We start from the raw sequence: 26801 nt of genomic DNA, 5'->3' as shown, positions 1-26801 counted from the left end.
TCACAAAGTTACAACTTTCCCCTCAAGAAGCCTTTCGCTGAGACTGTTCTTGTGGAATTGGCAAAGTGATATTTGGAACCCCATAGAGGGCTATGGTGAAAAAGGAAATATCCTCAGATGAAATCTGGAAAGAAGCTTTCTGAGAAACTGCTTAGTGTTTTGCTGATTCATCTCACAGAGTTACATCTGTATTTCGTGTATCTCTTTGCTAGCCTTCTTTCTGTGGAATCTGAGTACAGATATTTCGGATCCTTTTGAGGACTATACGGCCAAAGGAAATATCCTCCGATAACAAAGAGAAGGAAGCTTTCTGAGAAACTTCTTTGTGTTCTGTGAAATCATCCCACAGAGTTACAGCTTTCCCCTAAAGAAGCCATTCGCTAAGACAGTTCCTGTGGAATTGGCCAAGTGATATTTGGTAGCCCATGGAGGGATATGGTTAAAAATGAAATATCCTCAGATGAAATCTGGAAAAGGCTTTCTGAGAAACTGCTCTGTTATGTGTGACTTCCACTCAAAGAGTTACATCTGTGTTTCGTGGATCTCTTTGCTAGCCTTATTTCTGTGGAATCTGAGAACAGATATTTCGGATCCCTTTGAAGACTATAGGGCCAAAGGAAATATCCTACGATAACAAAGAGAAAGAAGCTTTCTGAGAAACTTCTTTGTGGTCTGTGAAATCACCTCACAGAGTTACAGCTTTCCCCTCAAGAAGCCTTTCGCTAAGACAGTTCTTGTGGAATTGGCAAAGTGATCGTTGGAAGCCCACAGAGGGCTATTGTGTAAAAGGAAATATCCTCAGATGAAATCTGGAAAGAAGCTTTCTTAGAAACTGCTTAGTGTTCTGTTAATTCATGTCAGAGATTTACATCTGTATTTCGTGGATCTCTTTGCTACCTTATGTCTGTGGATTCTGAGAACAGATATTTCGGATCCCTGTGAAGACTATAGGGTCAAAGGAAATATCCTCCGATAACAAAGAGAAAGAAGCTTTCTGAGAAACTTCTTTGTGTTCTGTGAAATCACCTCACAGAGTTACAGCTTTCCCCTCAAGAAGCCTTTCGCTAAGACAGTTCTTGTGGAATTGGCAAAGTGATATTTGGAAGCACATAGAGGGCTATGGTGAAAAAGGAAATATCCTCAGATGAAATCTGGAAAGAAGCTTTCTGAGAAACTGCTCTGTGATGTGTGACTTCCACTCACAGAGTTATATCTGTATTTCGTGGATCTCTTTGCTAGCCTTATTTCTGTTGAATCTGAGAACAGATATTTCGGATCCCTTTGAAGATTATAGGGCCAAAGGAAATATCCTCCAATAACAAAGAGAAAGAAGCTTTCTGAGAAACTTCTTTGTGTTCTGTGAAATCATCTCACAGAGTTACAGCTTTCCCCTCAAGAAGCCTTTCGCTAAGACAGTTCTTCTGGAATTGGCAAAGTGATATTTGGAAGCCCATAGAGGGCTATGGTGAAAAAGGAAATATCCTCAGATGAAATCTGGAAAGAAGCTTTCTGAGAAACTGCTTAGTGTTCTGTTATTTCATCTCACAGTGTTACATCTTTATTTCGTGGATATCTTAGCTGACCATATTTTTGTGGAAACTGAGAACAGATATTTCGGATCCCTTTGAAGACTACTGGGCCTAAGGAAATATCCTCCGATAAAAAAGAGAAAGAAACTTTCTGAGAAACTTCTTTGTGTTCTGTGAAATCATCTCACAGAGTTACAGCTTTCGCCCCAGAAGCCTTTCGCTAAGACAGTTTTTGTGGAATTGGCCAAGTGATATTTGGAAGCCCATAGAGGGCTATGGTGAAAAAGGAAATATCCCCAGATGAAATCTGGAAAGCAGCTTTCTGAGAAACTGCTCTGTGATGTGTGACTTCCACTCACAGAGTTACATCTGTATTTCCTGGATCTCTTTGCTAGCCTTATTTCTGTGGAATCTGAGAACAGATATTTCGGATCCCTTTGAAGACTATACGGCCAAAGGAAATATCCTCCGATAACAAAGGGAAAGAAGCTTTCTCAGAAACTTCTTTGTGTTCTCTGAAATCATCTCACAGAGTTACAGCTTTCCCTTCAAGAAGCCTTTCGCTAAGACAGTTCTTGTGGAATTGGCAAAGTGATATTTGGAAGCCCCTAGAAGGCTATGGAGAAAAAGGAAATATCCTCAGATGAAATCTGGAAAGAAGGTTTCTGAGAAACTGCTCTGTGATGTGTGACTTCCACTAACAGAGTTACATCTGTATTTCGTGGATCTCTTTGCTAGCCTTATTTCTGTGGAATCTGAGAACAGATATTTCGGACCCCTTTGAAGACTATAGGGCCAAAGGAAATATCCTCCGATAAAAAAGAGAAAGAAGCTTTCTGAGAAACTTCTTTGTGTTCTGTGAAATCATCTCACAGAGTTACATCTTTCCCCTCAGGAAGCCTTTCGCTAAGATAGTTCTTGTGGAATTGGCAAAGTGATATTTGGAAGCCCATAGAGGCCTATGGTGAAAAAGGAATTATCTTCAGATGAAATCTGGAAAGAAGCTTTCTGAGAAACTGCTTAGTGTTCTGTTAATTCATCTCAGAGAGATACATCTGTATTTCTTGTATATCTTTGCTAGCCTTATTTCTGTGTAATATGAGAACAGATATTTCGGATCCCTGTGAAAACTATAGGGCCATGGGAAATATCCTCCGATAACAAAGAGAAAGAAGCTTTCTGGGAAACTTCTTTGTGTTCTGTGAAATCATCTCATCGAGTAACAGCATTCCCCTCAAGAAGCCTTTCGCTAAGACAGTTCTTCTGTAATTGGCAAAGTGATATTTGGAAGCCCATAGAGGGCTATGGTGAAAAAGGAAATATCCTCAGATGAAATCTGGAAAGAAGCTTTCTGAGAAACTGCTTAGTGTTCTGTTAATTCATCTCACAGAGTTACATCTGTATTTCGTGGATCTCTTTGCAAGCCTTATTTCTGTGGAATCTGAGAACAGGTATTTCGGATCCCTTTGAAGACAATAGGGCCAAAGGAAATATCCTCCGATAACAAGGAGAAAGAAGCTTTCTGAGAAACTTCTTTGTGTTCTGTGAAATCATCTCACAGAGTTACAGCTTTCCCCTCAAGAAGCCTTTCGCTAAGACAGTTCTTGTGGAATTGGCAAAGTGATATTTGGAAGTCCATAGAGGGCTATGGTGAAAAAGGAAATATCCTCAGATGAAATCTGGAAAGAAGCTTTCTGAGAAACTGCTCTGTGATGTGTGACTTCCACTCACAGAGTTACATCTGTATTTCGTGGATCTCTTTGCTAGCCTTATTTCTGTGGAATCTGAGAACAGATATTTCGGATCCCTTTGAAGACTATTGGGTCAAAGGAAATATACTCTGATAATAAAGGGAAAAATCTTTCTGAGAAACTTCTTTGTGTTCCGTGAAATCATCTCACAGAGTTACAGCTTTCCCTTCAAGAAACCTTTCGCTGAGACAGTTCTTGTGGAATTGGCAAAGTGATATTTGGAAGCCCATAGAGGGCTATGGTGAAAAAGGAAATATCCTCAGATGAAATCTGGAAAGAAGTTTTCTGAGAAACTGCTTAGTGTTCTGTTAATTCATCTCACAGAGTTACATCTGTATTTCGTGGATCTCCTTGCTAGCCTTATTTCTGTGGAATATGAGAACAGATATTTCGGATCCCTTTGAAGACTATAGGGTCAAAGGAAATAACCTCCGATGACAAAGAGAAAGAAGCTTTCTAAGAAACTTCTTTGTGTTCTGTGAAATCATCTCACAGAGTTACACCTTTCCCCTCAAGAAGCCTTTCGCTAAGACAGTTCTTGTGGAATTGGCAAAGTGATATTTGGAAGCCCATAGAGGGCTACGGTGAAAAAGGAAATATCCCCAGATGAAATCTGGGAAGAAGGTTTCTGAGAAACTGCTCTGTGATGTGTGACTTCCCTAACAGAGTTACATCTGAATTTCGTGGATCTCTTTGCTAGCCTTATTTCTGTGGAATCTGAGAACAGATATTTCGGATCCCTTTGAAGGCTATAGGGCCAAAGGAAATAGCCTCCGATTCGAAAGAGAAAGAAGGTTTCTGAGAAACTTCTTTGTGTTCTGTGAAATCATCTCACAGAGTTACAGCTTTCCCCTCAAGAAGCCTTTCGCTAAGACAGTTCTTGTGTAATTCGCAAAGTGATATTTGGAAGCCCATAGAGGGCTATGGTGAAAAAGGAAATATCCTCAGATGAAATCTGGAAAGAAACTCTCTGAGAAACTGCTTAGTGTTCTGTTAATTCATCTCACAGAGTTACAGCTTTCCCCTCAAGAAGCCTTTCCCTAAGACAGTTCTTGTGGAATATGCAAAGTGATATTTGGAAGCCCGTAGAGGGCTATGGTGAAAAAGGAAGTATCCTCAGATGAAATCTGGAAAGAACCTTTCTGAGAATCTGCTTAATGTTCTGTTAATTCATCTCACAGTGTTACAGCTTTCCCCTCAGGAGGCCGCTCGCTAAGCCTGTTCTTGTGGACGTCGCAAAGTGACACTTCGAAGCCCATAGAGGGTTATGGTGAAAAAGAAAATATCCTCAGAGAAAAACTGAAAAGAAGCTTTCTGAGAAACTGCTTTGCGATGTGCGACTTCCACTAACAGAGTTACATCTGTATTTCGTGGATCTCTTTGCTAGCCTTATTTCTGTGGAATCTGAGAACAGATATTTCGGATCCCTTTGCAGACTATAGGGACAAAGGAAATATCTTCCGATAACAAAGAGAAAGAAGCTTTCTGAGAAACTTCTTTGTCTTCTCTGAAATCATCTCACAGAGTTACAGCTTTCCCCTCAAGGAGCCTTTCGCTAAGACAGTTCTTGTGGAATTTGCAAAGTGATATATGGAAGCCGATAGAGGGCTATGGTGAAAAAGGAAATAGCCGCACATGAAATCTGGAAAGAAGATTTCTGAGAAACTGCTCAGTGTTCTGTTAATTCATCTCACAGATTTTCAGCTTTCCCCTCTAGAGGCCGCTCGCTAAGCCTGTTCCTGTGGAAGTCGCAAAGTTATATTTGGAAGCCCATAGAGGGCTACGGTGAAAGAGAAAATATCGTCGGAATAAAACTGGAAAGAAGCTTTCTGAGAAACTGCTTTGTGAGGTGTGACTTCCACTCACAGATTTACACCTGTATGTCGGGGATATCTTTGCGAGCCTTATTTCTGTGGAATCTGAGAACAGATATTTCGGATCCCTTTGCAGACTATAGGGCCAAAGGAAATATCCTCCGATAACAAAGAGAAAGAAGCTTTCTGAGAAACTTTTTTGTGTTCTGTGAAATCATCTCACAAAGTTACAGCTCTCCTCTCAAGAAGCCTTTCCCTAGGACAGTTCTTGTGGAATTTGCAAAGTGATATAGGGAAGCCATTAGAGGGCTATGATGATAAAGGAAATATCCTCAGATGAAATCTGGAAAGAAGCTTTCTGAGAAACTGCTTAGTGTTCTGTTATTTCATCTCACAGAGTTACAGCTTTCCCCTCAAGAGGCCGCACGCTAAGCCTGTTCTTGTGGACGTCGCAAAGTGATATTTGGAAGCCCATAGGGGGCTATGATGAAATAGAAAATATCCTCAGATAAAAACTGGAACGAACCTTTCTGAGAAACTGCTTTGTGATGTGTGACTTCCACTGACAGATTTACATATGTATTTCGTGGATCTCTTTGCTAGCCCTATTTCTCTGGAATCTGAGAACAGATATTTCGGATCCCTTTGCAGTCTACAGGGAAAAAGGAAATATCCTTCGATAATAAAGAGAAGGAAGCTTTCTGAGAATCTTCTTTGTGTTCTGTGAAATCATCTCACAGATTTACAGCTTTCCCCTCAAGAAGACTTTCGCTAAGACAGTTCTTTTGGAATTGGCAAAGTGATATTTGGAACCCCTTAGAGGGCTATGGTGAAAAAGGAAATATCCTCAGATGAAATCTAGAAAGGAGATTTCTGAGAAACTGCTTAGTCTTCTCTTAATTCATCTCACAGAGTTACATCTGTATTTCGTGGATCTCTTTGCTAGCCTTATTTCTGTGGAATCTGAGAACAGATATTTCGGATCCCTTTGAAGACTATAGGGCCAAAGGAAATATCCTCCCATAACAAGGAGAAAGAAGCTTTCTGAGAAACTTCTTTGTGTTCTGTGAAATCATCTCACAGAGTTACAGCTTTTCCCTCAAAAAGCCTTTCGCTAAGACAGTCTTGCGGAATTGGCAAAGTGATATTTGGAAGCCCATAGAGGGCTATGGTGAAAAAGGAAATATCCTCAGATGAAATCTGGAAAGAAGCTTTCTGAGAAACTGCTTAGTGTTCTGTTAATTCATCTCACAGAGTTACATCTGTATTTTGTGGATCTCTTTGCTAGCCTTATTTCTGTGGAATCTGAGAACAGATATTTCGGATCCCTTTGAAGACTATAGGGCCAAAGGAAATATCCTCTGATAACAAAGAGAAAGAAGCTTTCTGAGAAACTTCTTTGTGTTCTGTGAAATCATCTCACAGAGTTACAGCTTTCCACTCAAGAAGCCTTTCGCTAAGACAGTTCTTGTGGAATTGGTAAAGTTATATTTGGAAGCCCATAGAGGGAATGGTGAAAAAGAAATTATCCTCAGATGAAATCTGGAAAGAAGCTTTCTAAGAAACTGCTGAGTGTTCTTTTAATTCATCTCAAAGAGTTACATCTGTATTTCGTGTATCTCTTTGCTAGCTTTATTTCTGTGGAATCTGAGAAGAGATATTTCGGATCCCGTTGAAGACTATAGAGTCAAAGGAAATATCCTCTGATAACAAAGAGAAAGAAGCTTTCTGAGAAACTTCTTTGTTTTCTGTGAAATCATCTCACAGAGGTACAGCTTTCCCCTGAAGAATCCTTTCCCTGAGACAGTTCTTGTGGAATATGCAAAGTGATATTTGGAAGCCCGTAGAGGGCTATGATGAAAAAGGAAGTATCCTCAGATGAAATCTGGAAAGAAGCCTTCTGAGAAACTGCTTAGTGTTCTGTTAATTCATCTCACAGAGGTACAGCTTTCCCCTCAAGAGGCCGCTCTCTAAGCCTGTTCTCGTGGAAGTCACAAAGTGATATTTGGAACCCCTTAGAGGGCTACGGTGAAAAAGAAAATATCCTCAGAGAAAAACTGGAAAGAAGCTTTCTGAGAAACTCCTTTGCGATGTGTGACTTCCACTCAAAGAGTTACATCTCTATTTCTTGGATCTCTTTGCTAGCCTTACTTCTGTGGAATCTGAGAACAGATATTTCGGATCCCTTTGAAGACTATAGGGCCAAAGGAAATATCCTCCGATAACAAAGAGAAAGATGCTTTCTGAGAATCTTCTTTGTGTTCTGGGAAATCATCTCACAAACGTACAGCTTTCCCTTCAAGAAGCCTCTCCCTAGGACAGTTCTTGTGGAATTTGCAAAGTGATATAGGGAAGCCCATAGAAGACTATGATGATGAAGGAAATATCCTCAGATGAAATCTGGAAAGAAGCTTTCTGAGAAACTGCTTAGTGTTCTGTTAATTCATCTCATGGAGTTACAGCTTTCCCGTCAAGAGGCCGTTCGCTAAGCCTGTTCTTGTGGACGTCGCATAGTGATATTTGGAAGCCCTTAGAGGGTTATGGTGAAAAAGAAAATATTCTCAGAGAAAAACTGGAAAGAAGCTTTCTGAGAAACTGCTTTTGTGATGTGCAACTTGCACTCACAGAGTTACATCTGTTTTTCTTGGATCTCTTTGCTAGCCTTACTTCTGTGGAATCTGAGAACAGATATTTCGGATCCCTTTGCAGACTATAGGGAAAAAGGAAATATCCTCCGATAACAAAGAAAAAGAAGCTTTGTGAGAAACATCTTTGTGTTCTGTGAAATCATCTCACAGAGTTAAAGCTTTCCCCTCAAGAAGCCTTTCGCTAAGACAGTTCTTGTGGTATTTGCAAAGTGATATATGGAAGCCGATAGAGGGCTATGGTGAAAAAGGAAATAGCCTCACATGAAATCTGGAGAGAAGCTTTCTGAGAAACTGCTTAGTGTTCTGTTAATTCATCTCACAGAGATTCAGCTTTCCCCTCTAGAGGCCGCTCGCTATGCCTGTTCCTGTGGAAGTCGCAAAGTTACATTTGGAAGCCCATAGAGGGCTATGGTGAAAGAGAAAATATCCTCAGAATAAAACTGGAAAGAAGCTTTCTGAGAAACTGCTTTGTGAGGTGTGACTTCCACTCACAGATTTACACCTGTATTTCGGGGATCCCTTGGCTAGCCTTATTTCTGTGGAATCTGAGAACAGATATTTCGGATCCCTTTGCAGACTATAGGGCCAAAGGAAATATCCTCCGATGACAAAGAGAAAGAAGCTTTCTGAGAAACTTCTTTGTGTTCTGTGAAATCATCTCACAGAGTTAGAGCTTTCCCCTCAAGAAGCCTTTCGCTAAGACAGTTCTTGTTGAATTGGTAAAGTGATATTGGGAACCACATAGAGGGCTACGGTGAAACAGGAAATATCCTCAGATGAAATCTGGAAAGAGCTTTCTGAGAAACTTCTTAGTGTTCTATTAATTCATCTCACAGAGTTACATCTGTATTTCCTGGATTTCTTTGCTAGCCTTATTTCTGTGGAATCTGATAACAGATATTTCAGATCCCTTTGAAGATTTTAGGGCCAAAGGTAATATCCTCTGATAACAAAGAGAAAGAAGCTTTCTGAGAAACTTCTTTGTGTTCTGGGAATCATCTCAAAGAGTTACAGCTTTCCCCTCAAGAAGCCTTTCGCTAAGACAGTTCCTGTGGAATTGGCAAGGTGATATTTGGAAGCCCATAGAGGGCTATGATGAAAAAGGAAATATCCCCAGATGAAAACTGGAAAGAAGCTTTCTGAGAGACTGCTCTGTGATGTGTGACTTCCACTCTCAGAGTTACATCTCTATTTCTTGGATCTCTTTGCTAGCCTTATTTCTGTGGATCTGAGAACAGATATTTCAGATGCCTTTGAAGACTATAGGGCCAAAGGAAATATCCTCCGATAACAAAGAGAAAGAAGCTTTCTGAGAAACTTCTTTGTGTTCTGTGAAATCATCTCACAGAGTTACAGCTTTCCCCTCAAGAAGCCTTTCGCTAAGACAGTTCTTGTGGAATTGGCAAAGTGATATTTGGAACCCCTTAGAGGGCTATGGTGAAAAAGGAAATATCCTCAGATGAAATCTGGAAAGAAGATTTCTGAGAAACTACTGAGTGTTCTGCTAATTCATCTCACAGAGTTACATCTGTATTTCGTGGATCTCTTTGCTAGCCTTATTTCTGTGGCATCTGAGAACAGATATTTCGGATCCCTTTGAAGACTCTAGGGCCAAAAGAAATATCCTCCGATAACAAAGAGAAAGAAGCTTTCTGAGAAACTTCTTTGTGTTCTGTGAAATCATCTCACACAGTTACAGCTTTCCAGTAAAGAAGCCTTTCGCTAAGACAGTTCTTGTGGAATTGGCAAAGTGATATTTGGAAGCCGATAGAGGGCTATGGTGAAAAAGGAAATATCCTCAGATGAAATCCGGAAAGAAGCATTCTGAGAAACTGCTCCGTGATGTGTGACTTCCACTCACAGAGTTACATCTCTATTTCCTGAAACTCTTTGCTCGACTTATTTCTGTGGAATCTGAGAACAGATGTTTCGGATCCCTTTGAAGATTATAGGGCCAAAGGAAATATCCTCCGATAACAAAGAGAAAGAAGCTTTCTGAGAAACTTCTTTGTGTTCTGTAAAATTATCTCACAGAGTTACAGCTTTCCCCTCAAGAAGCCTTTCGCTAAGACAGTTCTTGTGGAATTGGTAAAGTGATATTTGGAAGGCCATAGATGGCAATGGTGAAAAAAGAAATATCCTCAGATGGAATCTGGAAAGAAGCTTTCTGAGAAACTGCTTAGTGTTCTGCTAATTCATCTCACAGAGTTACATCTGTATTTCGTGGATCTCTTTGCTAGCCTTATTTCTGTGGAATCTGAGAACAGATATTTCGGATCCCTTTGAAGACTCTAGGGCCAAATGAAATATCCTCCGATAACAAAGAGAAAGAAGCTTTCTGAGAAACTTCTTTGTGTTCTGTGAAATCATCTCACACAGTTACAGCTTTCCAGTCAAGAAGCCTTTCGCTAAGACAGTTCTTGTGGAATTCGCAAAGTGATATTTGGAAGCCCATAGAGGGATACGGTGAAAAAGGAAATATCCTCAGATGAAATCTGGAAGGAAGCTTTCTGAGAAACTGCTTAGTGTTCTGTTAATTCATCTCACAGAGTTACATCTGTATTTCGTGGATCTCTTTGCTAGCCTTATTTCTGTGCAATATGAGAACAGATATTTCAGATCCCTTTGAAGACTATAGGGCCAATGGAAATATCCTCCGATAACAAAGAGAAAGAAGCTTTCTGAGAAATGTCTTTGTGTTCTGTGAAATCATCAAAGAGTTACAGCTTTCCCCTCCAGAAGCCTTTCGCTAAGACAGTTCTTGTGGAATTGGCAAAGTGATATTTGGAAGCCCATAGAGGGCTATGGTGATAAAGGAAGTATCCTCAGATGTAATCTGGAAAGAAGTTTTATGAGAAACCGCTTAGTGTTCTGTTAATTCATCTCACAGAGTTACATCTGTATTTCGTGGATCTCTTTTCTAGTCTTATTTCTGTGGAATCTGAGAACAGATATTTCGGTTCCCTTTGAAGACTATAGGGCCAAAGGAAATATCCTCCCATAACAAAGAGGAAGAAGCTTTCTGAGAAACTTCTTTGTGTTCTGTGAAATCATCTCACAGAGTTACAGCTTTCCCCTCAAGAAGCCTTTCGCTAAGACAGTTCTTGAGGAATTGGACAAGTGATATTTGAAGCCCATAGAGGGCTACGGTGAAAAAGGAAATATCCTCATATGAAATCTGCAAAGAAGATTTCTGACAAACTGCTGTGTGATGTGTGACCTCCACTCACAGAGTTACATCTGTATTTCGTGGATCTATTTGCTCGCCTTATTTCTGTGGAATCTGAGAACAGATATTTCGGTACCCTATGAAGACTATAGGGCCAAAGGAAATATCCTCCCATAACAAAGAGAAAGAAGCTTTCTGAGAGACTTCTTTGTGTTCTGTGAAATCATCTCACGGAGTTACAGCTTTACCCTCAAGACGCTTTTAGTAAGACAGTTCTTGTGGAATTGGCATAGTGATATTTGGAAGCCCATAGAGGGCTATGGTGAAAAAGGAAATATCCTCAGATGAAATCTGGAAAGAAGTTTTCTGAGAAACTGCTTAGTGTTCTGTTAATTCATCTCACAGAGTTACATCTGTATTTCGTGGATCTCTTTGCTAGCCTTATTTCTGTGGAATATGAGAACAGATATTTCGGATCCCTTTGAAGACTATAGGGTCAAAGGAAATAACCTCCGATGACAAGAGAAAGAAGCTTTCTAAGAAACTTCTTTGTGTTCTGTGAAATCATCTCACAGAGTTACACCTTTCCCCTCAAGAAGCCTTTCGCTAAGACAGTTCTTGTGGAATTGGCAAAGTGATATTTGGAAGCCCATAGAGGGCTACGGTGAAAAAGGAAATGTCCTCAGATGAAATCTGGAAAGAAGCTTTCTGAGAAACTGCTCTGTGATGTGTGACTTCCCTAACAGAGTTACATCTGAATTTCGTGGATCTCTTTGCTAGCCTTATTTCTGTGGAATCTGAGAACAGATATTTCGGATCCCTTTGAAGGCTATAGGGCCAAAGGAAATAGCCTCCGATTCGAAAGAGAAAGAAGGTTTCTGAGAAACTTCTTTGTGTTCTGTGAAATCATCTCACAGAGTTACAGCTTTCCCCTCAAGAAGCCTTTCGCTAAGACAGTTCTTGTGTAATTCGCAAAGTGATATTTGGAAGCCCATAGAGGGCTATGGTGAAAAAGGAAATATCCTCAGATGAAATCTGGAAAGAAACTCTCTGAGAAACTGCTTAGCGTTCTGTTAATTCATCTCACAGAGTTACAGCTTTCCCCTCAAGAAGCCTTTCCCTAAGACAGTTCTTGTGGAATATGCAAAGTGATATTTGGAAGCCCGTAGAGGGCTATGGTGAAAAAGGAAGTATCCTCAGATGAAATCCGGAGAGAACCTTTCTGAGAAACTGCTTAATGTTCTGTTAATTGATCTCACAGTGTTACAGCTTTCCCCTCACGAGGCCGCTCGCTAAGCCTGTTCTTGTGGACGTCGCAAAGTGACACTTCGAAGCCCATAGAGGGTTATGGTGAAAAAGAAAATATCCTCAGAGAAAAACTGAAAAGAAGCTTTCTGAGAAATTGCTTTGCGATGTGCGACTTCCACTAACAGAGTTACATCTGTATTTCGTGGATCTCTTTGCTAGCCTTATTTCTGTGGAATCTGAGAACAGATATTTCGGATCCCTTTGCAGACTATAGGGACAAAGGAAATATCTTCCGATAACAAAGAGAAAGAAGCTTTCTGAGAAACTTCTTTGTCTTCTCTGAAATCATCTCACAGAGTTACAGCTTTCCCCTCAAGAAGCCTTTCGCTAAGACAGTTCTTGTGGAATTTGCAAAGTGATATATGGAAGCCGATAGAGGGCTATGGTGAAAAAGGAAATAGCCGCACATGAAATCTGGAAAGAAGATTTCTGAGAAACTGCTCAGTGTTCTGTTAATTCATCTCACAGATTTTCAGCTTTCCCCTCTAGAGGCCGCTCGCTAAGCCTGTTCCTGTGGAAGTCGCAAAGTTATATTTGGAAGCCCATAGAGGGCTACGGTGAATGAGAAAATATGGTCGGAATAAAACTGGAAAGAAGCTTTCTGAGAAACTGCTTTGTGAGGTGTGACTTCCACTCACAGATTTACACCTGTATGTCGGGGATATCTTTGCTAGCCTTATTTCTGTGGAATCTGAGAACAGATATTTCGGATCCCTTTGCAGACTATAGGGCCAAAGGAAATATCCTCCGATAACAAAGAGAAAGAAGCTTTCTGAGAAACTTTTTTGTGTTCTGTGAAATCATCTCACAAAGTTACAGCTCTCCTCTCAAGAAGCCTTTCCCTAGGACAGTTCTTGTGGAATTTGCAAAGTGATATAGGGAAGCCATTAGAGGGCTATGATGATAAAGGAAATATCCTCAGATGAAATCTGGAAAGAAGCTTTCTGAGGAACTGCTTAGTGTTCTGTTATTTCATTTCACAGAGTTACAGCTTTCCCCTCAAGAGGCCGCACGCTAAGCCTGTTCTTGTGGACGTCGCAAAGTGATATTTGGAAGCCCATAGGGGGTTATGATGAAATAGAAAATATCCTCAGAGAAAAACTGGAACGAACCTTTCTGAGAAACTGCTTTGTGATGTGTGACTTCCACTGAGGGGTTTACATCTGTATTTCGTGGATCTCTTTGCTAGCTCTATTTCTCTGGAATCTGAGAACAGATATTTCGGATCCCTTTGCAGTCTACAGGGAAAAAGGAAATATCCTTCGATAATAAAGAGAAGGAAGCTTTCTGAGAATCTTCTTTGTGTTCTGTGAAATCATCTCACAGATTTACAGCTTTCCCCTCAAGAAGACTTTCGCTAAGACAGTTCTTTTGGAATTGGCAAAGTGATATTTGGAACCCCTTAGAGGGCTATGGTGAAAAAGGAAATATCCTCAGATGAAATCTGGAAACAAGCTTTCTGAGAAACTGCTTAGTGTTCTGTTAATTCATCTCACAGAGTTACATCTGTATTTCGTGGATCTCTTTGGTAGCATTATTTCTTTGGAATCTGAGAACAGATATTTCGGATCCCTTTGAAGACTATGGGGCCAAAGGAAATATCCTCCGATAACAAAGAGAAAGAAGCTTTCTGAGAAACTTCTTTGTGTTCTGTGAAATCATCTCACAGAGTTACAGCTTTCCCCTCAAGAAGCCTTTCGCTAAGACAGTTCTTGTGGAATTGGCAAAGTGATATTTGGAAGCCCATAGAGTGCTATGGTGATAAAGGAAGTATCCTCAGATGTAATCTGGAAAGAAGTTTTATGAGAAACTGCTTAGTGTTCTGTTAATTCATCTCACAGAGTTACATCTGTATTTCGTGGATCTCTTTGCTAGTCTTATTTCTGTGGAATCTGAGAACAGATATTTCGGTTCCCTTTGAAGACTATAGGGCCAAAGGAAATATCCTCCCATAACAAAGAGAAAGAAGCTTTCTGAGAAACTTCTTTGTGTTCTGTGAAATCATCTCACAGAGTTACATCTTTCCCCTCAAGAAGCCTTTCGCTAAGACAGTTCTTGTGGAATTGGCAAAGTGATATTTGGAAGCCCTTAGGGGTCTATGGTGAAAAAGGAAATATCCTCAGATGAAAATTGAAAGAAGCTTTCCTAGAAACTGCTCTGTGATGTGTGACTTCCACTCACAGGGTTACATCTGTATTTCGTGGATCTCTTTGCTAGCCTTATTTCTGTGGAATCTGAGAACAGATATTTCGGATCCCTTTGAAGACTATAGGGCCAAAGGAAATATCCTCCGATAACAAAGAGAAAGAAGCTTTCTGAGAGATTTCTTTGTGTTCTGTGAAATCATCTCACAGAGTTACAGCTTTCCCCTCAAGAAGCCTTTCGCTAAGACAGTTCTTGTGGAATTGTCAAAGTGATATTTGGAAGCCCATAGGGGGCAATGGTGAAAAAGGAAATATCCTCAGATGAAATCTTGAAAGAAGCTTTCTTAGAAACTGCTCTGTGATGTGTGACTTCCACTCACAAAGTTTCATCTGTATTTCGTGGATCTCTTTGCTAGCCTTATTTTGTGGAATCTGAAAACAGATATTTCGGATCCCTTTGAGGAATATAGGGCCAAAGGAAATATCCTCCGATAACAAAGAGAAAGAAGCTTTCTGAGAAACTTCTTTGTTTTCTGTGAAATCATCTCACAGAGTTACAGCTTTCCCCTCAAGAAGCCTTTCGCTAAGACAGTTCTTGTGGAATTGGCAAAGTGATATTTGGAAGCCCATAGAGGGCTATGGTGAAAAAGGAAATATCCTCAGATGAAATCTGGAAAGAAGCTTTCTGAGAAACTACTTAGTGTTCTGTTAATTCATCTCACAGAGTTACATCTGTATTTCGAGGATCTCTTTGCTAGCCTTATTTCTGTGGAATCTGAGAACAGATATTTTGGATCCCTTTGAAGATTATAGGGTCAAAGGAAATATCCTCCGAAAACAAAGAGAAAGAAGCTTTCTGAGAAACTTCTTTGGGTTCCGTGAAATCATCTCACAGAGTTACAGCTTTCCCCTCAAGAAGCCTTTCACTAGTACAGTTCTTGTGGAATTGGCAAAGTGATATTTGGAAGCCCATAGGGGGCTATGGTGAAAAAGGAAATATCCTCAGATGAAATATTGAAAGAAGCGTTCTCAGAAACTGCTCTGTGATGTGTGATTTCCACTCACAGAGTTACATCTGTATTTCGTGGATCTCTTTGTTAGCCTTATTTCTGTGGAATCGGAGAACAGATATTTCGGATTACTTTGAAGATTATAGGGCTAAAGGAAATATCCTCCGATAACAAAGAGAAAGAAGCTTTCTGAGAAACTTCTTTGTGTTCTGTGAAATCATCTCACAGAGTTACAGCTTTCCCCTCAAGAAGCCTTTCGCTAAGGCAGTTCTTGTGGAACTGGCAAAGTGATATTTGGTTGCGCATAGAGGACTATGGTGTAAAAGGAAATATCCAAAGATGAAATCTGGAAAGAAGCCTTCTGAGAAACTACTTAGTGTTCTGTTAATTCATCTCACAGAGTTACATCTGTATTTAGTGGATCTCTTTGGTAACCTTATTTATGTGGAATCTGAAAACAGATATTTCGGATCCCTTTGAAGAATATAGGGCCAAAGGAAATATCCTCCGATAACAATGAGAACGAAGCTTTCTGAGAAACTTCTTTGTGTTCTGTGAAATCATCTCACAGAGTTACATCTTTCCCCTCAAGAAGCCTTTCGCTAAGACAGTTCTTGTGGAATTGGCAAAGTGATATTTGGAAGCCCTTAGGGGTCTATGGTGAAAAAGGAAATATCCTCAGATGAAAATTGAAAGAAGCTTTCGTAGAAACTGCTCTGTGATGTGTGACTTCCACTCACAGAGTTACATCTGTATTTCGTGGATCTCTTTGCTAGCCTTATTTCTGTGGAATCTGAGAACAGATATTTCGGATCCCTTTGAAGACTATAGGGCCAAAGGAAATATCCTCCGATAACAAAGGGAAAGAAGTTTTCTGAGAGACTTCTTTGTGTTCTGTGAAATCATCACACAGAGTTACAGCTTTCCCCTCCAGAAGCCTTTCGCTAAGACAGTTCTTGTGGAATTGGCAAAGTGATATTTGGAAGCCCATAGGGGGCAATGGTGAAAAAGGAAATATCCTCAGATGAAATCTTGAAAGAAGCTTTCTTAGAAACTGCTCTGTGATGTGTGACTTCCACTCACAAAGTTTCATCTGTAATTCGTGGATCTCTTTGCTAGACTTATTTTGTGGAATCTGAAAACAGATATTTCGGATCCCTTTGAAGAATATAGGGCCAAAGGAAATATCCTCCGATAACAAAGAGAAAGAAGCTTTCTGAGAAACTTCTTTGTTTTCTGTGAAATCATCTCACAGAGTTACAGCTTTCCCCTCAAGAAGCCTTTCGCTAAGACAGTTCTTGTGGAATTGGCAAAGTGATATTTGGAAGCCCATAGAGGGCTATGGTGAAAAAGGAAATATCCTCAGATGAAATCTGGAAAGAAGCTTTCTGAGAAACTACTTAGTGTTCTGGGATCCCTTTGAAGACTATAGGGCCAAAGGAAATATCCTCCGAAAACAAAGAGAAAGAAGCTTTCTGAGAAACTTCTTTGGGTTCCGTGAAATCATCTCACAGAGTTACAGCTTTCCCCTCAAGAAGCCTTTCACTAGGACAGTTCTTGTGGAATTGGCAAAGTGATATTTGGAAGCCCATAGGGGGCTATGGTGAAAAAGGAAATATCCTCAGATGAAATACTGAAAGAAGCGTTCTCAGAAACTGCTCTGTGATGTGTGAGTTCCACTCACAGAGTTACATCTGTATTTCGTGGATCTCTTTGTTAGCCTTATTTCTGTGGAATCTGAGAACAGATATTTCGGATTACTTTGAAGATTATAGGGCTAAAGGAAATATCCTCCGATAACAAAGAGAAAGAAGATTTCTGAGAAACTTCTTTGTGTTCCGTGAAATCATCTCACAGAGATACAGCTTTCCCCTCAAGAAGCCTTTCGCTAAGACAGTTCTTGTGGAACTGGCAAAGTGATATTTGGTTGCGCATAGAGGACTATGGTGAAAAAGGAAATATCCCCAGATGAAATCTGGAAAGAAGCCTTCTGAGAAACTACTTAGTGTTCTGTTAATTCATCTCACAGAGTTACATCTGTATTTCGTGGATCTCTTTGCTAGCCTTATTTCTGTGGAATCTGAGAACAGATATTTCGGATCCCTTTGAAGACTATAGGGCCAAAGGAAATATCCTCCGATAACAAAGAGAAAGATGCTTTCGGAGAATCTTCTTTGTGTTCTGGGAAATCATCTCACAAAGGTACAGCTTTCCCTTCAAGAAGCCTTTCCCTAGGACAGTTCTTGTGGAATTTGCAAAGTGGTATAGGGAAGCCCATAGAGGACTATGATGATACAGGAAATATCCTCAGATGAAATCTGCAAAGAAGCTTTCTGAGAAACTGCTTAGTGTTCTGTTAATTCATCTCACGGTTACAGCTTTCCCCTCAAGAGGCCGTTCGCTAAGCCTGTTCTTGGGTACGTCGCCTAGTGATATTTGGAAACCCTTAGGGGGCTATGGTGAAAAAGGAAATATCCCCAGATGAAATCTGGGAAGAAGCTTTCTGAGAAACTGCTGAGTGTTCTGTTAATTCATCTCACAGAGTTACATCTCTATTTCGTGGATCTCTTTGCTAGCCTTATTTTTGTGGAATATGAGAACAGATATTTCGGATCCCTTTGATGACTATACGGCCAAAGGAAATATCCTCCGATAACAAAGAGAAAGAAGATTTCTGAGAAACTTCTTTGTGTTCTCTGAAATCATCTCACAGAGTTACAGCTTTCTCCTCAAGAAGCCTTTCGCTAAGACAGTTCTTGTGGAATTGTGAAAGTGATATTTGGAAGCCCTTAGAGGGCTATGGTGAAAAAGGAAATATCCTCAGTTGAAATCTGGAAAGAAGCTTTCTGAGAAACTGCTGAATGGTCTGTGAATTCATCTCAAAGAGTTACATCTGTATTTCGTGGATCTCTTTGCTAGCCTTATTTCTGTGGAATCTGAGAGCAGATATTTCGGATCCCTTTGCAGACTATAGGGCAAAAGGAAATATCCTCCGATAACAAAGAGAAGGAAGCTTTCTGAGAAACTTCTTTGTATTCTGTGAAATCATCTCACAGAGTTACAGCTTTCCCCTCAAGAAGCCTTTTGCTAAGACACTACTTGTGTAATTGGCAAAGTGATATTTGGAAGCCCATAGAGGGCAACGGTGAAAAAGGAAATATCCTCAGATGAAATCAGGAAAGAAGCTTTCTGAGAAACTGCTTAGTGTTCTACTAATTCATCTCACAGAGTTACATCTGTATTTCGTGGATCTCTTTACTAGCCTTATTTCTGTGGAATCTGAGAACAGATACTGCGGATACCATTGAAGACTTCAGGGCCAAAGGCAATATCCTCTTATAACAAAGAGAAAGAAGGTTCCTGAAAAACTTCTTTGTGTTCTGTGAAATCATCTCACAGAGTTACAGCTTTCCCCTCAAGACACCTTTGTCTAAGACAGTTCTTGTGGAATTGGCAAAGTGATATTTGCAAGCCCTTAGAGGGCTATGGTGAAAAAGAAAATATCCTCAGATGAAATCTGGAAAGAAGCTTTCTGAGAAACTGCTGAGTGTTCTGTTAATTCATCTCACAGAGTTACATCTGTATTTCGTGGATCTCTTTGCTAGCCTTATTTCTGTGGAATCTGAGAACAGATATTTCGGATCCCTCTGAAGACTATAGGGCCAAAGGAAATATCCTCCGATAACAAAGAGAAAGAAGCTTTCTGAGAAACTTCTTTGTGTTCTGTGACATCATTTCACAGAGTTACAGCTTTCCCCTCAAGAAGCCATTCGCTAAGACAGATCTTGTGGAATAGGCAAAGTGATATTTGGAACCCAATAGAGGGCTACGGTGAAAAAGGAAATATCCTCAGATGAAATGTAGAAAGAAGCTTTCTGAGAAACTGCTGCGTGTTGCGTGACTTCCACTAACAAAGTTACATCTGTATTTCGTGGATCTCTTTGCAAGCCTTATTTCTGTGGAATCTGAGAACAGATATTTCGGATCCCTTTGAAGACAATACGGCCAAAGGAAATATCCTCCGATAACAAAGAGAAAGAAGCTTTCTGAGAAACTAATTTGTGTTCTGTGAAATCATCTCACAGAGTTACAGCTTTCCCCTCAAGAAGACTTTCGCTAAGACAGTTCTTGTGGAATTGGCAAAGTGATATTTGGAAGCCCATAGACGGCTACGGTGAAAAAGGAAATATCCTCAGATGAAATCTGGAAAGAAGCTTTCTGAGAAACTGCTGAGTGTTCTGATAATTCTTCTCCCAGAGTTACATCTGTATTTCGTGGATCTCTTTGCTAGCCTTATTTCTGTGGAATCTGAGAACAGATATTTCGGATCCCTTTGCAGACTCTGGGGCCAAAGGAAATATCCTCCGATAACAAAGAGAAAGAAGCTTTCTGAGAAACTTCTTTGTATTCTGTGAAATCATCTCACAGACTTACAGCTTTCCCCTCAAGAAACCTTTCGCTAAGACAGTTCTTGAGGAATTGGCAAAGTGATATTTGGAAGCTCATAGAGGGCTATGGTGAAAAGGAAATATCCTCAGATGAAATCTGGAAAGAAGATTTCTGAGAAACTGCTGAGTGTTCTGTTAATTCATCTCACAGAGTTACTTCTGTATTTTTGGATCTCTTTGCTAAACTTATTTTTGTGGAATCTGAGAACAGATATTTCGGATCCTTTGAAGACTATAGGGCCAAAGGAAATATCCTCCGATAAAAAAGAGAAAGAAGCTTTCTGAGAAACTTCTCTGTGTTCTGTGAAATTATCTCACAGAGTTACAGCTTTCCCCTCAAGACGCCTTTGTCTAAGACAGTTCTTGTGGAATTGGCAAAGAGATATTTGGAAGCCCATAGAGGGCTATAGTGAGAAAGGAAATATCCTGAGATGATATCTGGAAACCAGCTTTCTGAGAAACTTCTCTGTGATGTGTGACTTCCACTCACAGAGTTACATCTGTATTTCGTCGATCTCTTTGCTAGCCTTAGTTCTGTGGAATCTGAGAACAGATATTTCGGATCCCTTTGAAGACTGTAGGGCCAAAGATAATATCCTCCGATAACAAAGAGAAAGAAGCTTTCTGAGAAACTTCTTTGTGTTCTTTGAAATCATCTCACAGAGTTACAGCTTTGCCCTCAAGAAACCTTTCAATAAGACAGTTCTTGTGGAATTGGCAAAGTGATATTTGGAAGCCCATAGAGGGCTATGGTGAAAAAGGAAATATCCTCAGATGAAACCTGGAAAGAAGATTTCTGAGAAACTGCTTAGTGTTCTGTTAATTCATCTCACAGAGTTACATCTGTATTTCGTGGGTCTCTTTGCTAGCCTTATTTCTGTGGAATCTGAGAACAGGTATTTCGGATCCCTTTGAAGACTATAGGGCCAAAGGAAATATCCTCCGATAACAAAGAGAAAGAAGCTTTCTGAGAAACTTCTTTGTGTTCTGTGAAATCATCTCACAGAGTTACAGCTTTCCCCTCAAGAAGCCTTTCGCTAAGACAGTTCTTGTGGAATTCGCAAAGTGATATTTGGAAGCCCCTAGAGGGTTACGGTGAAAAAGGAAATATCCTTAGATGAAATCTGGAAAGGAGCTTTCTGAGAAACTGCTGAGTGTTCTGTTAATTCATCTCACAGTGTTACATCTGTATTTCGTGGATCTCTTTGATAGCCTTATTTCTGTGGAATATGAGGACAGATATTTCGGATCCCTTTGAAGATTCTACAGCCAAAGGAAATGTCCTGTGATAACAAAGAGAAAGAAGCTTTCTGAGAAACTTCTTTGTGTTCTGTGAAATCATCTCACAGAGTTACAGCTTTCACCGCAAGAAGCCTTTCGCTAAGACAGTTCTTGTGGAATTGGGAAAGTGATATTTGGAAGCCCTTAGAGGGGTATGTTGAAAAAGGAAATATCCTCAGATGAAATCTGGAAAGAAGCTTTCTGAGAAACTGCTGAGTGTTCTGTGAATTCATATCAAAGAGTTACATCTGTATTTCGTGGATCTCTTGCTAACCTTATTTCTGTGGAATCTGAGAACAGATATTTCGGATTACTTTGAAGACTATAGGGCCAAAGGAAATATCCTCCGATAATAAAGAGAAAAAAGCTTTTGAGAAACTTCTATGTGTTCTGTGAAATCATATCACAGAGTTACAGCTTTCCCCTCAAGAAGCCTTTCGCTAAGACTGTTCTTGTGGAATTGGCAAAGTGATATTTGGAAGCCCCTAGAGTGCTTTGATTAAAAAGCAAATATCCTCAGATGAAATCCGGAAAGAAACTTTCCCAAAAACTGCTCTGTGATGTGTGACTTCCACTCACAGAGTTGCATCTGTATTTCGTGGATCTCTTTGCTAGCCTTATTTCTGTGGAATCTGAGAACAGATATTTCGGATCCCTTTGAAGACTATAGGGCCAAAGGAAATATCCTATGATAACAAAGAGAAAGAAACTTTCTGAGAAACTTCTTTGTGTTCTGTGAAATCATCTCACAGAGTTACAGCTTTCACCTCAAGAAGCCTTTCGCTAAGACAGTTCTTGTGGAATTGGCAAAGTGATATTTAGAAGCCCATAGAGGGCTATGGTGAAAAAGGAAATATCCTCATTTGAAATCTGGAAAGAAGCTTTCTGAGAAACTGCTGAGTGTTCTGTTAATTCATCTCACCGAGTTACATCTGTATTTCGTGGATATCTTTGCTAGCCTTATTTCTGTGGAATCTGAGAACAGATATTTCGGATCCCTTTTAAGACTATAGCGCCAAAGGAAATATCCTCCGATAACAAAGAGAAAGAAACTTTCTGAGAAACTTCTTTGTTTTCTATGAGATGATCTCACAGAGTTACAGCTTTCCCCTCAAGAAGCCTTTGGCTAAGACAGTTCTTGTGCAATTCGCAAAGTGATATTGGAAGCCCCTAGAGGGCTATGGTGAAAAAGGAAATATCCTCAGAAGAAATCTGGGAAGAAGCTTTCTGACAAACTGCTTAGTGTTCTGTTAATTCATCTCACAGAGTTACATCTGTATTTCGTGGATCTTTTTGCTAGCCTTATTTCTGTGGTATCTGAGAACAGATATTAAGATCCCTTTGAAGACTCTAGGTCCAAAGGAAATATCCCCCGATAACAAAGAGAAAGAAGCTTTCTGATAAACTTCTTTTGTTCTGTGAAATCATCTCACAGAGTTACAGCTTGCCCCTAAAGACGCCTTTCGCTAAGACAGTTCTTGTGGAATTGGCAAAGTATTATTTGGAAGCCCATACAGGGCTATGGTGAAAAAGGAAATATCCTCAGATGAAATCTGGAAAGAAGCTTTCTGAGAAACTGCTCTGTCATGTGTGACTTCCACTCACAGAGTTACATCTGTATTTCGTGGATCTCTTTGCTAGCCTTATTTCTGTGGAATCTGAGAACAGATATTTCGGATCCCTTTGAAGGCTACAGGGGGAATGAAATATCCTCCGATAACAAAGAGAAAGAAGCTTTCTGAGAAACTACTTTGTGTTCTGTGACATCATCTCATAGAGTTACAGCTTTCCCCTCAAGAAGCCTTTCGCTAAGACAGATATTGTGGAATTGGCAAAGTGATATTTGGAAGCCCATAGATGGCTATGGTGAAAAAGGAAGTATCCTCAGATGAAATCTGGAAAGAAGCTTTCTGAGAGACTGCTGAGAGTTCTGTTAATTAATCTCACAGAGTTACATCTGTATTTCGTGGATCTCTTTGCTAGCCTTATTTCTGTGGAATCTGAGAACAGATATTTCGGATCCCTTTGAAGACTATACGGCCAAAGGAAATATCCTGCGATAACAAAGAGAAAGAAGCTTTCTGAGAAACTTCTTTGTGTTCTGTGAAATCTTCTAAAAGAGTTACACATTTCCCCTCTTGAAGCCTTTCCCTAAAACAGTTCTTGTGGAATTGGCAAAGTGATATTTGGAAGCCCATAGAGGGCTATGGTGAAAAAAGAAATATCCTCAGATGAAATCTCGAAAGAAGCTTTCTGAGAAACTGCTGAGTGTTCTGTTAATTCATCTCACAGAGTTACATCTGTATTTCGTGGATCTCTTTGCTAGCCTCATTTCTGTGGAATCTGAGAACCGATATTTCGGATCCCATTGAAGACTATAGGGCCAAAGGAAATATGCTGCGATACAAAGAGAAAGAAGCTTTCTGAGAAACTTCTTTGTATTCTGTGAAATCATCTCACAGAGTTACAGATTGCCCCTCAAGAAGCCTTTCGCTAAGACAGTTCTTGTGGAACTGGCAAAGTGATATTTGGAAGCCCATAGTGGGCAACGGTGAAAAAGGAAATATCCTCAGATAAAATCTGGAAAGAAGCTTTCTGAGAAACTGATTAGTTTTCTACTTCTTCATCTCACAGTTACATCTGTATTTCGTGGATCTCTTTGCTAGCCTTATTTCTGTGGAATCTGAGAACAGATATTGCGGATATCATTGAAGACTATAGGGCCAAAGGCAATATCCTCTTATAAGAAAGAGAAAGAAGCTTTCTAAGAAACTTCTTTGTGTTCTGTGAAATCATCTCACAGAGTTACAGCTTTCCCCTCAAGAAGCCTTTGTCTAAGACAGTTCTTGTGGAATTGGCAAAGTGATATTTGGAAGCGCATAGAGGGCTATGGTGAAAAAGGAAATATCCTAAGATGAAATCTGGAAAGAAGGTTTCTGAGAAACTGCTCTGTGATGTGTGACTTCCACTCACAGAGTTCCATCTGTATTTCGTGGATCTATTTGCTAGCCTTATTTCTGTGGAATCTGAGAACAGATATTTCGGATCCCTTTGAAGACTACAGGGCCAAAGGAAATATCCTCCGATAAAAAAGAGAAAGAAGCTTTATGAGAAACTTCTTTGTGTTCTGTGAAATCATCTCAGAGAGTTACAGCTTTCCCCTCAAGAAACCTTTCGCTAAGACACTTCTTGAGGAATTGGCAAAGTGATATTTGGAAGCTCATAGAGGGCTATGGTGAGAAGGAAATATCCTCAGAAGAAATCTGGAAAGAAGATTTCTGAGAAACTGCTGAGTGTTCTGTTAATTCATCTCACAGAGTTACATCTGTATTTCGTGGATCTCTTTGCTAGCCTTATTTTTGTGGAATCCGAGAACAGATATTTCGGATCCCTTTGAAGACTATAGGGCCAAAGGAAATATCCTCCGATAACAAAGAGAAAGAAGCTTTCTGAGAAACTTCTTTGAGTTCTGTGAAATCATCTCACAGAGTTACAGCTTTCCCCTCAAGACGCCTTTGTCTAAGACAGTTCTTGTGGAATTGACAAAGAGATATTTGGAAGCCCATAGAGGGCTATGGTGAGAAAGGAAATATCCTCAGATGAAATCTGGAAAGCAGCTTTCTGAGAAATTTCTCTGTGATGTGTGACTTCCACTCACAGAGCTACATCTGTATTTCGTGGATCTCTTTGCTAGCCTTATTTCTGTGGAATCTGAGAACAGATAGTGCGGATACCATTGAAGACTATAGGGCCAAAGTCAATATCCTCTTATAACAAAGAGAAAGAAGCTTTCTGAGAAACTTCTTTGTGTTCTGTGAAATCATCTCACAGAGTTACAGCTTTCCCCTCAAGAAGCCTTTTGCTAAGACAGTTCTTGTGGAATTGGCAAAGTGATATTTGGAAGCCCTTAGAGGGCTATGGTGAAAAAGGAAATATCCTCAGATGAAATCTGGAAAGAAGATTTCTTAGAAACTGCTCTGTGATGTGTGACTTCCACTCACAGAGGTACATCTGTATTTCGTGGATCTCTTTGCTAGCCTTATTTCTGTGGCATCTGAGAACAGATATTTCGGATCCCTTTGAAGACTATAGGGCCAAAGGAAATATCCTCCGATAACAAAGAGAAAGAAGCTTTCTCAGAAACTTCTTTGTGTTCTGTGTAATCAACTCACAGAGTTACAGCTTTCCCCTCAACAAGCCTTTCGTTAAGACAGTTCTTGTGGAATTGGCAAAGTGATATTTTTAAGTCCATAGAGGGCTACGGTTAAAAAGGAAATATCCTCAGATGAAATCTGGAAAGAAGCTTTCTGAGAAACTGCTTAGTGTTCTGTTAATTCTTCGCACAGAGTTACATCTGTATTTCGTCAATCTCTTTGCTAGCCTTATTTCTTTGGAATCTGAGAACAGATATTTCGGATCCCTTTGAAGACTATAGGGCCAAAGGAAATATCCTCTGATAACAAAGAGAAAAAAGCTTTCTGAGAAACTTCTTTGTGTTCTGTGAAATAACCTCACAGAGTTACAGCTTTCCCCTCAAGAAGCCTTTCGCTAAGACAGTTCTTGTGGTACTCTCAAAGTGATATTTGGAAGCCCCAAGAGGGCTACGGTGAAAAAGGAAATATCCTTAGATGAAATCTGGAAAGAAGCTTTCTGAGAGACTGCTGAGTGTTCTGTTAATTCATCTCACAGAGTTACATCTGTATTTCATGGATCTCTTTGCTAGCCTTATTTCTGTGGAATCTGAGAGCAGATATTTCGGATCCCTTTGAAGACTATACGGCCAAAGGAAATATCTTCCGATAACAAAGAGAAAGAAGCTTTCTGAGAAACTTCTTTGTGTTCTGTGAAATCATCTTAAAGAGTTTCACCTTTCCCCTCAAGAAGCCTTTCCCGAAGACAGTTCTTGTGGAATTGGCAAAGCGATATTTGGAAGCCCATAGGGGGCTATGGTGAAAAAGGAAATATCCTCAGATGAAATCTGGAAAGACGCTTTCTGAGAGACTGCTGAGTGTTCTGTTAATTCATCTCACAGAGTTACATCTGTATTTCGTGGATCTCTTTGCTAGCCTTATTTTTGTGGATCTGAGAACAGATATTTCGGAACCCTTTGAAGACTATAGGGCCAAAGGAAATATCCTCCGATAACAAAGAGAAAGAAGCTTTCTGAGAAACTTCTTTGAGTTCTGTGAAATCATCTCACAGAGTTACAGCTTTCCCCTCAAGACGCCTTTGTCTAAGACACTTCTTGTGGAATTGGCAAAGAGATATTTGGAAGCCCATAGAGGGCTATGGTGAGAAAGGAAATATCCTCAGATGAAATCTGGAAAGCAGCTTTCTGAGAAATTTCTCTGTGATGTGTGACTTCCAGTCACAGAGCTACATCTGTATTTCGTGGATCTCTTTGCTAGCCTTATTTCTGTGGAATCGGAGAACAGATTGTGCGGATACCATTGAAGACTATAGGGCCAAAGTCAATATCCTCTTATAACAAAGAGAAAGAAGCTTTCTGAGAAACTTCTTTGTGTTCTGTGAAATCATCTCACAGAGTTACAGCTTTCCCCTCAAGAAGCCTTTTGCTACGACAGTTCTTGTGGAATTGGCAAAGTGATATTTGGAAGCCCGTAGAGGGCTATGGTGAAAAGGGAAATATCCTCAGATGAAATCTGGAAAGAAGCTTTCTTAGAAACTGCTCTGTGATG

The 26801-nt window shown here is 40.0% G+C and overlaps 1 pseudogene; it reads left to right on the top strand.

The window, feature by feature from the left end:
* Positions 1-26801, top strand: part of LOC144337083 (uncharacterized) — a 101453-nt pseudogene that overhangs the window by 1514 nt on the left and 73138 nt on the right.

The sequence above is a fragment of the Macaca mulatta genome, chromosome 19 (assembly GCF_049350105.2).
Source record: "Macaca mulatta isolate MMU2019108-1 chromosome 19, T2T-MMU8v2.0, whole genome shotgun sequence".
Taxonomy (NCBI): Eukaryota; Metazoa; Chordata; class Mammalia; order Primates; family Cercopithecidae; genus Macaca; species Macaca mulatta.
The sequence above is the reverse complement of the archived record's forward strand: the minus strand, read 5'-3'. Positions and strand labels throughout refer to the sequence as shown.